This window comes from Scylla paramamosain, chromosome 17 (genome assembly GCF_035594125.1).
Source record: "Scylla paramamosain isolate STU-SP2022 chromosome 17, ASM3559412v1, whole genome shotgun sequence".
NCBI lineage: Eukaryota > Metazoa > Arthropoda > Malacostraca > Decapoda > Portunidae > Scylla > Scylla paramamosain.
Window position 1 is genome coordinate 20976107 of NC_087167.1, and position 14809 is coordinate 20990915.

General features: G+C 39.4%; 1 long non-coding RNA gene across 1 annotated transcript in view; it reads right to left on the reverse strand.

Moving 5' to 3' along the window:
* The window catches only part of LOC135108578 (uncharacterized), a 63200-nt gene extending 50486 nt beyond the window's left edge, over positions 1–12714 (reverse strand). Inside the window, exon 1 of the long non-coding RNA XR_010272354.1 lies at positions 12281–12714. This is a non-coding gene — a long non-coding RNA (uncharacterized LOC135108578). The remainder of the gene's footprint in view (positions 1–12280) is intronic.
* Between the last annotated feature and the right edge of the window lie 2095 nt (positions 12715–14809).

Sequence of the window (14809 nt, forward strand, 5' to 3'; positions counted from 1 at the left end):
ACTTAAACTCTCTTAACCTCACCTAACCACACCTAAAAACTTACCTGACCTCAACTAACCTCAGCTAAACACACCTAACCTCATCTAACAACATCTAATCTCATCTAAATTTACCAAACCTAACCTCACTTAAGCAATCACACCCTCAAGAAACCTCACCTAATCACACCTATCCTTACCTAATCTCACATAACCCAAACAAACCTTACCGAACCTCACATTATCTCTCTTTACAACTTATCCACACATAACCTCACCTAGCCTCACCTAACCTTACATAACCTCTCCTAACCTCACCTAGACATGAACTAACCTCACATAACCACATGTAACTTCACTTAACCTCACCTCACCTCATTAACCTCACCTCACCTCTTAACCTCACATAACCTCTCCTAACCACACCTAACCACACCTATCAGTACCTAACCTCATCTAACCTCAGCTAACCTCACCTAACTTCTCCTAGCAACACCTAACCACAACTAACCTCACTAAACATCACCAAACCTCTCATAACCTAGCAAAACCTAATATAAGCATTCCTTACCTGACTTAACCTCACCTAACTTCACCTAATCACACCTAACCTCAACTAATTACACCTAATCACACCTAATCTCACCTCAAGTAACCATACCTATCCTCAGTTAAACTCATCTTGCCTCAGCTCACCTTACATAACCTCATCTAGCCTCACATAACCTGACCTAATATTATCTAACCTCACCTAACCACACCTTATCATAATTATAACACAGCCTCACCTAACCATATCTAGCGTTACCTAACCTTATGTAACCTCACATAATCTCAGCTCACCTCACCTAATCTCACCTTACCTCAACTTAACCAAATATAACCTAACTTAACATAACTTCACCTAACCTCACCTAATCTCAGGTAACTTCTCCTAACCTTAATTAAACTAGCCTGACTTCATCTAACCTCAGTTAACCTCAGCTAACATCACCTAACCTCTCATAACCCTCATCCCATACCACACCTAACCAAACCCAGAATTACCTAACTTCTCCGAACCTCACCTAACCTGTCCTAACCTTATCTATCCTCACCTAAGGATACCTAAATTCACCTAATAACACTAAAAAATCATTAACCTTACCTAATCACCCTAAGCACACCTAACTTATGTTAACACCACTAAACAACACCTAAAAAAACTAACCTAACAAAACCTCATCTAACCTCACCTAAGCAAACCTAACCATAACTAACCTCATATAAACTCACCTAATCCCACCCACAAAGTCACAAAACCTCACCTTCCCTTACCTAACCTTACTTAAGCACACTTAGCCTCACCTTACGTCAACTAAGCACACCTAACATCACCTAACGTCACATAACATCACCTACCCTCACTTAACCTCACCTAACCTCTCCTAATCACAACCTAACAGTCCCTATCCACACCTAACCTCACCTAACTTCTCTTAACCCAACATGACCATAATTAACATCACATAAACTCTCCTAACCACATCCAAATACACCTAACCTCACCTAACCACACCAAACCAGAACTCTCCTCATCTAATCTTATTTGACTTTTCTAACCACACCTAACTACATTTAAACTCACCTAACCTCAACTAACCTCTCCTAACTTCACCTAACCACAACTAACCTATCTTAACCTCGTCTCACCTTACCTAACCTTACCTAACTCCCATATCACATCACCTAACCTCATGCATTCACACATAACCTTACCTAACCTCACCTAACTGGTTCTAACCTCACCTAACCTAACCTAACTCCATCTAACTTCACCTAACATCACTTAATTTACCAGACCTCATCTAATCACACCTAACCTCACTTAACCTCACCTAACCACACATAACCACACCTAATGACATGTAACCTCACCTAACCACACCTAGCATCACCTAACCTCACCTAACCATAGCTAACATCACCTAAGCTCAAGAAAAATTAACTCCATCTAACCTCACCCATACTCACCTAACTTCACCTAACCACACCTAACCTCATCTAACCTCACCTTACCTTATATTAACACACTTATTCTCACCTATCTTTAAAGAACCACACCTAACGTCATCTAACATTAACTAACCACACCTTACCTCACCTAACCAATACTAACCCCACTAACCTAACCTAACCTCACCTAACCTTTCCTAACAACCTAACATAACATCATGTAGGTTCTCCTGACCTCACATAACCTCACTTAACCTAACCTAACCCCAACTAACCTCATCTAATAACAACTAACCTCACCTAAACTCTCTACAGTCTAAAACCTCACCTAAGTCACCAAACCTCACTTAATCACACCTAACCTCAACTAACCTTAGCTAACTGAAGCACAGATCATCTAAATTCAACTATCCTGACCTAACCACACCTAACCACAACTAACCTCATCTAATATCTCCTAACCATACTTACCATCACCTAATGTAATCTAACCTCAGTTAATATCACCTAACCTCAACAAAACTCACTTTTCCCTACCAAACTTCACCTAACCTACGCTACCCTTACCTGATATTCACATAACTTAACAAATCCTACACTAACCACACATAACATCACAACCTCAACTAACCACATCTAACCTCACCTAACCTCACCTATCCTGATTGAACAACACCTAACCTTACCTAACCACACCTAACGTCCCTTAACCTCACCTACCTTCTCCTAACAGCACATAATCACAATTGACCTAACCTAACCACATCTAACCTTAACTAACTTAACCTGATAACACCTAAACTGACATAGCATCACCTGACCTAACCCAGTCTAACCTAACCTCATGTCATGAAACATAACCAACCAAAAATAGCCTCTCCTAAAGCTATCAAACCTCTCCTAACCATTCCTAATATCACCTAACATCACCTAACCCCTACCTAACCTTACCTAACCTCACCTAACTTTAACTAATCTCACTTAACCTTACCTAACCTCACCTAACTTAACCTAACTTCACCTAACCTCACTTAACCTTACATAACCACATTTAACCTCACCTATCCTCGCCTAACCTCTCCTAACCACTACTAAACACACCTAACCTTACTTAATCTTACTTAAACACACCTAACCATACCTAGTATTACCCAACATCACATAACATCACCTAACCTGTCCTAATTTCACCTAACCTAATCTTACCTAAGCACACCTTACCTCACCTAACCTCACCTAAGCAAACATAACCTTCCTTAACCTCACCGAACCTCCTATATGCACACCTATGCATAACCATTCTAACCTCACCTTACCATACCTAAATTCATCTAACTTCACCTAACCTCACCTAAACATACCTAATATCACCTAACCACACCTAACCTCACCTAAACATACCTAATCTCACCTAACCACAACTAACCTTACCTAAGTACATCTAACCTCACCTAAGCACACATAACTTGAAGTAAACTCGCCTAAACTCACCTATGAACACTTAACCTTACCTTACATCACCTACACTTACCTAACCTCATTAAACCTAAACCTCACCTAACAGGAAAACTAGCCTTACCTAAGCACACCTAAACACACCTAACCTCACATAACCTAAACTAACCTGACCTAATCTCATATTACAACAGCATTCCACACCTAACCTCACCTAGTTTCACCTAGCCTGACCTAAGCTCACCTAATCTCATGAAACTTCACCTAACCAGACCCACCCCCACTTAACCTAACTAAACCTCTCCTAACCATACATAATCACACATATCCACTGCTAACAACCTCTCTTAACCTCTCTTAACCAAACCTGACCTCAATTAACATAACATAAACCCTACTAACCACAAGTTACAACAACTAACCTCACCTAACCACACCAAACCACAATTAACCTCACTTAACCTCAACAAACAGCTAATAACCAGACCTATACATATCTAACTTCACCTAAACTTACCTATCCTCTCCTAACCTCACATAACCTCACCTGAGCATGCCTAACCTCATATAACTTACCTTACCTAGCATCACTTAACCTCTCCTAATCTCACATAACCAAACATAACGTCACCTAAGTCACCTAACCATACCTAATCACACCTGACATCACCAAATCACATCTAATCACATCTAGCCTAACCTAACCTCACCTAACTTTCCCTAACCTCACCTAACCATACCTAAACACACTTAAACTTTATATAACCACATATAATGTCACCTAACCTCGCCTAACCTTACCTAATCTCAAATAAGCTCACCTAACCTCAGTTAACCTTACCGAATCTAACTAACCTAATCTAACTTCAACTAACCTCACCTAATCACACCTATCCTCTAAAAAACTCACTAGCCTCACCTAACCTTTCCTAACGTCTCCTATCCTCAGCTAACCTACCCTAACCTCACCTGACCCCACCTAACCTCATATTACCACACCTAATCTCATCTAACAGCACCTAACCTCACCCAAACTCTCCTAACCTTACATAACTTCTAACCAAACCTAATTTACCTAATCGCAGCTAACGTAACATAACCACTCCCAACCAAACTTAACCTCATATAACCTCACCTAACCACACCTAACATCACCAAACCTCACTCAGAGTCACCTGATCACATCTAACTGCACCTAATCTCACCTAACCTCAATTAATCTCACCTAACCTCACTGAACCTAACTTCAGCTATTATCACTTAACATCACTTAACATCACCCAACATTATTTCACAAACCTCACAAGCTCACATAACCTTAGCTAAAATCACAACTTCACCTATCCTTCACTAACCACACCTAACCACATCTAACCTCACATAACTTTACCTAATAACATCTAACCTCACCTAATTTTACCTAACCTTACCCAACCTAATGTAACCTCACCTCACCACACATAATGTGACTTAACCTTTCCTAACTTCACCTAACCTCACCTAACCATACCTAAAGTTACCTAACCTCATCTATCATAAAATAACCTCACTTAATCTTACCTAACCTCACCTAACTTTAACAAATCTCACTTAACCTCACCTAACTATACATAACATTACCTAACCTTAAATAACCACACCTAACCTCATTAAACTTCACATATCCTCACCTAACAACACATAATCTCACCAAACATCACCTAAATACAACAAACTTCACCTAAACTACCCTAAGTCACCTAATCTCACCTAATCAAATCTAACATCACATATCTCAAATAACCACACCAAGTTACACCCAACCTCACCTAAACTCACCTACCTCACCTAAACTTACCTAATCTTAGCTATCCTTACCTAAAGTCACATAATCACAGGTAACCACACCATCTAACATCACCTGAATATGCATAAAACAACTTAACCTCACCTAACCTCAGCAAATATCATCTAACCTCACCTAATCTTACCTAACCTTGCTCAACCTCTTCTAATCCTACCTAACCCCACCTTAACATTACCTAACCTCACCTTATCTCACTTGATCTTACCTAAAATCACATAAGATCACCTATTCTCAACTAACCACACCTAACCTCACTTAACCTCACCTAATCATACCTAACGTTTCCTAATCTCAACTAATTTTACCTATCATCACCGAACATCATCCCCTTTCCCAATGTCACTTAAGCACACCTAAACTCATATAACTTCACCTAAGCACACTTAACCTAACCTAACCTCACAAAACTTCTACTCACTACATCGAACTTCACTTAACATCACCTTACCATACCAACTGACACTTAACCTCATCCACCCTTACCTAACCACCAAACCTCACATAACTTCACCTAACCACACCTTAACTCCCCTAATCTCTTCTAAGGACAATTAACTCCACCTATCTAAACAAAACCTAAAGTAACCTCACTTAACCTCACTTAACCACGCCTAACTTCATCTAACCTTTCTTAACCACATCTAACCACATATAACCACACCTAAACTCACATAACCACACGTAACGACACCTAACCTCACCTAACTTCTCCTAACCTTACCTAACCTAACCTAAATTCACCTAAGTCACCTAACCACACCTAATCTCACCTAATCTCACTTAACCACACATAATCATACCTAACCTCACCTAGCCATACCTAGAATCACCTAACCTCACATAACCTCAGCTAACCTCTACTAACCTTACCTAACTTAACCTAAATTTACCTAAGTCACCTAATCTCATGTAACATAACCCAATGAAACCTAACATTAACTAATCACACCTAACCACATCTAACCTTACATAACCTCACCTAACCTTACCTAACCTTACTTAACACCTAACCTCATCTAACCTCACTTAACCTTTCTTAAACTCTCCTAATCACACCTAACCTCATCAAACCTCACCTAACCACATCTAAAATATACCTAATCTTACCTAACCTCACCTATCATCTAAACGCTCTTAACCTCACCTATCCTCACTTAACCTCTCCTATCCTCACCTAACCTTACCTAAGCACACCTAACCTCACCTAACAGTACCTATTCCTACCTAATCTCACATATGAGTAAACACACCTAACATCACCTGACCTCATTTAACCACAGCTGACCTCATTTAACCTGGTAGATTTTAACGTTTAACAAAGTATGCCTAACCTCACCTTACCTCACATAACTTCTCTTAACATAACTAAACCTAACCTAAACTTACCTAAATCACCTAACTTAATCTAATCTCACCTAATCTCATATAATAACACCTATATACACCTAATGTTACCTAACCTCACATAAACACACATCATCTCACTTAACTTCACCTAAACTCAGCTAAACTCACCAAAACACCTGTATCTAACCTCACCTAACCACACCTAACCATACCTATCCTCATTTAGCCATACATAACGTCACTAACTCACTTATCCTCAACTAACCTCTACTAATAATACAAAACCTCACCGAACCTTACCTAACGTCATTTAACTTCACCAGACCTCACCTAATTTTACCTAACCTCAACTAACCTCACCATACCTCACCTAATGAACCTAATTTCTTCTAACCTCATGTAACCTCACTTAATCTTATCTAACCTCATGTATCCTATCGTAATCTATGCTCATGTATCCTAACGTAACTAACTACACTTAATCTCATCTAACTATACCTAACCTCATCTAACCTTAACTAACCATTCCCAACCTCACAAAATTTCCTAACTACACCTAACCTCATCTAACCTCACCTAACCACACTTCACGACACCTAATTTCACATAACCAAACTTATTAAAATCTAACCTGTCCTAACGTCACCTAACCTTAGCTAAGTAAACATAACCTCACCTAACCTCACTTAATCCTTCTAAGCACAACTTATATCACCTAACCTCAACTAACCTCACCTTAGCACACCTAACCACACCTAACACCACCTAACCTCACCTAACCATACATAACCTCACCTAACCTCACATAAACACACCTAACCTCAACAAATAACACCTATTCTAACCTAACTTTACCTAACCTCCCATAATTGCACCTAACTTCACCTAACCTCACCCAACAACACCTAAGCACACCTAACCTAACATAACCTTACCTAAGCACACCTAACCTCATCTATCCTCATATTACCTCACTTCACTTCATCTAACCACACCTAACTTCAATTTACCTCAACTAACCTACCTTAGCTTTACCTAAACACACCTAACCTCGCCAATCCTCACATTACCTCACTTCACTTCATCTAACCACACTTAACCTCAATTTACCCCAACTAACCTCTTTTAGCAACACCTAATCATAATCAACCTCATCTAACTTCACCTAAACACAACTAACCTCAACTAACCTCACCAATCATCTTCTAAACATACTTAACTTCACCTATCCTAACATAACCTCTCCTAAACTCACCAAAATTCGAATAAGCACACCTAACCTCACCTAACATCACCTATCCTCACATAAAAACACATAACCTCAATTAACCTCATTTAACAATACCAAACCTTTCCTAATCTCTTGTAACCTCACCTAAATTAAACTAACCTAACATAACCTAAGCTAAACACACCTAACTTCACCTATCCTAACATAAACACTTCTAACATCACCTAATTTAAAAAAAAGCACACCTAACCTCACCTAAATTCACCTAACCATGTATAACCTCATATAACTGCATCTAACCTCACCTGACCTCACCTAACTTCTGTAAACTCACTCAATCTCACATAAGTATGCCAAACCTCACTTAACATCATGCAGCATCTCCTAACCTCACCTAACCTAACCTAATATCACCTAAGTCACCTAACTCTACCAGGGCTCACCTTATCTCGTTTAATCACACCAAACCACACCTAACCTCTCCTAACCTCACCTAACCACAACTAACTTCACATAACCTCACATAACTTTAACAAATTTCACCTGATATCCCTTAACTTCAAGTAACCTCAGTTAATTACTCCTAACCTCACCTAATCATACCTAATATCACCTAACCTCACTTACCCTCAGCAAACATCTACTAAACTCATCTAACCTCACTGAACCTTACCTAAGGTCACATAATCCCACCTAACCTTCTCTAACCTTACTTAACCTAATTTAACCTCACTTATCCTCACCTAACCACATCTAACCTGACCAAACCTCACCTAACCACACCTAACCTTATATAACCTCATATAATCTAATTTAACCTCATTTAATTTCACCTATCCTCTCCTATCCACACTTAACAATGTAACCTCACATCACCTAACCTAACCACATCCAACCTCACCTAACTTACCTAACCATACCAAACCTCACCTAACCTCACCTAACCTTATAACCATATTAACCAAATCAAATCTCACTTAACCACACTAAATTTCACCTAACCTCACCTAACTTCACCATACTTCCCATAAACTCCCATAAACTTTCATAACCTCAGCTGAATTTACATACCCACCTAATTTCACATATCCTCTCATAAACACCTGACCACATATTTTCACCTAACCCCTCCTAACCTCACCCAACCTCGAATAAGCTCACATAATCTCACCTAAATTCATCTATCCCTTCTTAAACTTACCTAACCTCATCTTAACATAACCTCACTTAAATTCATTGTACCATACATAACATTACCTAACCTCTTCTAATCTCACCTAACATTGAGTAATCTTAACTAACCTAACATAAGTCACCTAACCTCACATAATATTATGTAATATTATCTAATCTCACCTAACCTCAACTAATCACAACTAGCCACACATAACCACATGTAAACTCACATAATCACACCTAACCTTACCTAATTTCACCCAACATCATATAACCACACTAAACATTACCTAACCTCACTTAACTATACCTAACCTCACCTAACCTCACTAACGTTACCTAACCTCCCATAATTTCACCTAACCACACCTAACTTCACTTAACCTCACCTAACCTTACCTAAGCACACTTAACCTCACCTAACATCACCTAAGTAAACCTAACCATAAATAACCTCACCTAACCTCACGTAAACACACTTTACTTCACATAACATCGCTTACCCTTACATAACATCACTAATACACACCTAACCTCATAAAACCTCCCTTAAGCACAGCTAACCTCACCTAAAGTCACATAACTTCACCTAGCCTTAACAAACCTCACCTAACCTCACCTTTCTACACCTATCCACATCTAACCTCATCTATCATCATCAAACCTCAACTAGCTTTATTATACATCTCATAACCTTACCTAGCCTCACCTCACCTTACCTTACCTAGCCTACACTTAACCTCACCTAACCTCAACTAACCTCAACTAAACTCTCCTAACCATACCTAATCACACTTAACTCCAACCAACAACATCAAACACAACTAACCTCACGTAACCTCTTCTAACCACACTTAACCACATATAATCTGACCAAACATTGCCTAACCTCTCATAACCTCACCTAGCTTCACCTAACCATGCCTAACCTCACCTAACCTAATCTAATCTCACATAACTACGCCTAACCTTACCTAACGTAAACTATCCTCACCTAAATCACCTAATCTCACATAATCACACTTAACCTCTCCTAATGACACTAACACTTATCTAATCTCACCTAACCTCACTTAAAAACACCTAATCTCTCTTAACCTCACCTAACCTCAGCTAACCTCACCTAATCTTATCTAACAAAACAAATTTATCTAACCTCACCTAATGACACCTAACCATACCTAACCACACCTAACCTCAGCTAAACTTATGTAATGTCACCTAACCTCACCTACCCTCACCTAATCTTAGCTAACCTCACCTAACTTCACTTATCTTACCGAACCTTACCGAACCTAACCTAACCTAACATAACCTATCTACACATAACCTAACTGAACAACACCTATAAACACCTAACCTCACATAGCCTTATCTAACCTCACCTAACCTCTCCTAATGTCTTCTAGCCTCACCTAAACTCACTTAACCTCACCTAACCTTACCTAACCATAACTAACATCATGTAAACTAACCTATCCACACCTAACCTAAGTTAACCTCACCTAACCTCATCTAACCACACCTCATCTAACATCACATAACCTCTCCTAACCACACCTAATCACACCTAACACCATCTAACCATACCTAACAAAACCTAACCTCAACTAACCTCACCTATCCTCACCTAACCTCTCTTAACAACCACTAACCACACCTAACCTCATCTAACCTTACCTAACCAACTACCTCACTTTATCTTTCCTAATCTCACCTAGCCTCACCTAACCTCACCTAATTTACATTACTTCTCTTAATCACACCTAACCTCACCTAACCTTATGTAACCACACCTAATCTCACCTATCCTCACTTAACCACCCATAACCTAACCTAACCTAATCTCAACTAACGTCACCTAACCTAACAAAACATCACCTAACAATTAACCTCACTTAACCACACATAACCTCACCTAACCTCTCTTAACGTCATTTAATCTCACATAACCTCACCTAAGTCACCTAACCTCACTTAATCATACCTGACAATATCTAACCTCACCTAAACTAACCTAACCTTACCTAGCTACAACTTACCACACATACCTCATGTAACCCCTTCTAACCATTCTTAACCTTACCTAACCTTAGCTAATATCACCTAACCTCATATTCCCCCATTCAACATTAGCTAACCTCATCTTAACTCACTTAACCTCAGGTAACATGACCTAACCTCACATTATCCCACTGAACATTACCTAAAATCATCTTAACTCATGAAACCTTATGTAACCTCACGTAACCTCACCCATCCTGAAGTTACCACAGTTAAGCTCACCTGACCTCACCTAACCACAACTAAACTCACCTAACCTCACGAAATCTCACCAATCATAACAAAACTACACCAAGCATCACCTAATAACATCTAATCTCACCTAACCACACCAAACCTCTCCTAACCACACCTAACCACACCTGACATCACTTAACTTAACTTATTGTTAATCTGTCACTGGAACTGTAAAAACACCCTTGAAAACCTGCATCAGTTCAACTAGAGCCTTTTAAAAGCCTGTTTCTCCTGTCAGTAATGCAGAAATGTTGTTAATATTTCACTGGAACTGTAAAAACACCCTTGAAAACCTGCGTCACTTCAACTAGAGCCTTTTAAAAGTGTTTCTCCTGTCAGTAATGCAGAAATGTTGTTAATTTGTCACTGGAACTGTAAAAAACACCCTTGAAAACCTGCGTCACTTCAACTAGAGCCTTTTAAAAGCGTTTCTCCTGTCAGTAATGGAGAAATGTTGTTAATCTGTCACTGCAACTGTAAAAACACCCTTGAAAACCTGTGACATTTCAACTAGAGCTTTTAAAAGCATTTCTCCTGTCAGTAATGCAAAAATGTTGTTAATCTGTCACTGCAACTGTAAAAACACCCTTGAAAACCTGCGTCACTTCAACTAGAGCTTTTAAAAGCATTTCTCCTGTCAGTAATGCAGAAATGTAGTTAATGTGTCACTGGAACCGTAAAAAACACCCTTGAAAACCCGCGTCACTTCAACTAGATCCTTTTAAAAGCGTGTTTCTCCTGTCAGTAATGCAGAAATGTAGTTAATATGTCACTGCAACTGTAAAAACACCCTTGAAAACCTGCATCACTTCAACTAGAGTCTTTTAAAAGCGTGTTTCTCCTGTCAATAATGCAGAAATGTTGTTAATCTGTCACCGTTCACACACAACAGCACAACAGCAAGTGTAACAGCAAATTGAGTCTATGCAGTCTAGTTATGTTAGGTTTACTTTGGTCAGGTTAGAGCACTAGTGTCGACGTGGGGTCCCCGGCTGGCTGGTGTCTGGCAGGTCTGCATTGCCAGATGTGTATTTTTCTTGCAGTGTTACCAGGTCAGGCGAGGATACGGTAGCAAGTCACTCCGGCCCCTAGTTTTTCCGGCCCCGGTCACTCCGGCCCCTAGTTTTTCCGGCCCCGGTCACTCCGGCCTCCCCCGCGTTCGACCCAGGTCACTCCGGCCTCCCTGGCGGCACGCACGTGTGTAAAGTTAGCAATATAATTATATTGTTGGGTTGTTTGAGTGTGTGTGTGTGTGTGTGTATTTACCTAGTTGTAGTTTACTTTTTAACAACTTTTATTGTACATTTGTAATGTCTATGGAGGCTAGAGCGCCATTCTCTGGCGGAATGAAGCCATATATATGCAATAAACAATAAATAAAACACCTACTCTTATCACGTATGTCCTATAGTCTCTCTCTCTCTCTCTCTCTCTCTCTCTCTCTCTCTCTCTCTCTCTCTCTCTCTCTCTCTCTCTCTCTCTCTCTCTCTCTCTCTCTCTCATCCACTTCATTTTGCAGCAATTCTTTATTTGAAAAGTAGCATTTGTGTATAATTTAACTGAACCCTTGGTGGACAGAAGGGTGTTGCCTTAATTATCACTTTTCGGATTATTTACGAAGTATAAATACTCTTCAACTCCTACGCACAATATGAATATGGGCCAATAAGAAAAAGAAAGGTCTGGTAAAAGGTGGGTCAAGTCACAACAACCTGACATTCTCTCTCTCTCTCTCTCTCTCTCTCTCTCTCTCTCTCTCTCTCTCTCTCTCTCTCTCTCTCTCTCTCTCTCTCTCTCTCTCTCTCTCTCTCTCTCTCTCTCTCTCTCTCATTTCCTCCATAATAATATTAATAATGATAATAACGATTATGATAGTGGAGGTAGAAACTTACTACTACTACTACTACTACTACTACTACTACTACCATACTGCTACTACAAAACATACTAGCTATATGAGTTTGCGTAATAGATAATAGTCGTTAACGCTGTCTCCTTCCTCGGAGTTGAGGTACCGAGGTTTTCGAAACACAAAACGACTTTTCTTGTTTCGAACACAAAACGACTTTTCTTGACCGTGCCATGAGGCAGACAGAAGGAAGTGATAATGCTTTTGTAAATCCAGTCTATTTATCTCGTAATGTTAACCGTATAAGACAGAAAGATAGACCTGTTGAACCTAATTCATTGGATTTTGAATTGGTAGTTGATCACATTCCGAATGAATTCCTCCAGAAAGATATTATTCTAGATGATGCAAGACACTTAGTATTTGCCACTGCAGACCAACTTGCCTTGTTGAAGAAGGCAAGGACATGGTATTTAGATGCCACATTTCGTGTAGTACGAGCCCCGTTTCAACAGCTATTTGGAGTCCATGCCTTCGTTAAGGGAAGCGAAGGTAATGTAAAACAAGTCCCCTTAGCTTTCATCCTTATGTCAGGGAAAAGAAAGAGAGACTACAGAAAGGTATTGAATTCTATTTTAGCAATAATTCAGGAGTGTAAAGTGGAAAAGATCGTGATGGACTTCGAAATGGCTTTGTGGTCAGTAGTCAGGAAATTATTTCCAGTTGCAAAGTTGCAAGGCTGTGCATTTCATTGGAATCAGGCAGTCTGGAGGAAGATTCAGGCGTTAGGATTGGCGGTTCCATACTTGAATCATCGTCCCACTCAAGATTACCTAAAACAGTTAATGGCTCTTCCCTTTCTCCCACATGAACATATTACATCAACATTTGATCACCTTGAATCACGCCTTCCTGCTGGCCCAATTAAAGATTTAACAACGTACATGAGAGAAACATGGATAAGTGGGTTTTGGTCACCAAGTGAATGGACAGTGTTTGGCCAGAGCATTCGCACGAATAATGATGTAGAAGGTTATCATAGACGTTTGAATGGTAGTGCAGGCTCTTCCCATATTCCTTTTTATGTGCTGGTTCCCTTACTTTTCAAAGAAGCCAAAAATGTACAGGTCCAAGTGCGTCTGGTCAAGGACGGAAAACTTGCTCGTTGTCAGAGACGAAAATACCGATCTCTACAGGGACGAATATTTTCACTATGGAACAAGTATAAACAACATGACCTCACCACTGACCAATTATTAAAAGCATGTTCCAGGCTAAGCGGACCCAGTGTTTAGTTTGTAATATAATCTTGTTTTTTTTTACTCAGACGCATACTTTTGTATACATAAATATTTTAGTATCAGTAGACTGCCTGAATTGTTTTTTACTTTTAGACACATACTTTTGTATACAGAAATATTTTAGTATCAGTAGACTGCCTGATAAAGCCAGTCAGCGCTCCCATGTTGTGGTCAGGGTGTGGTGAGCATTGTTTGGTTATTTTTGTTATTATATATTCTTTCAAGGTTACATAGTATTACATAGTTATTGTGTATGTGTATGACTATACTGCGTAATTATTTAATAAAAGAGAGAGCCTGTTACTATATATTCTTTCTAGATAACTTAG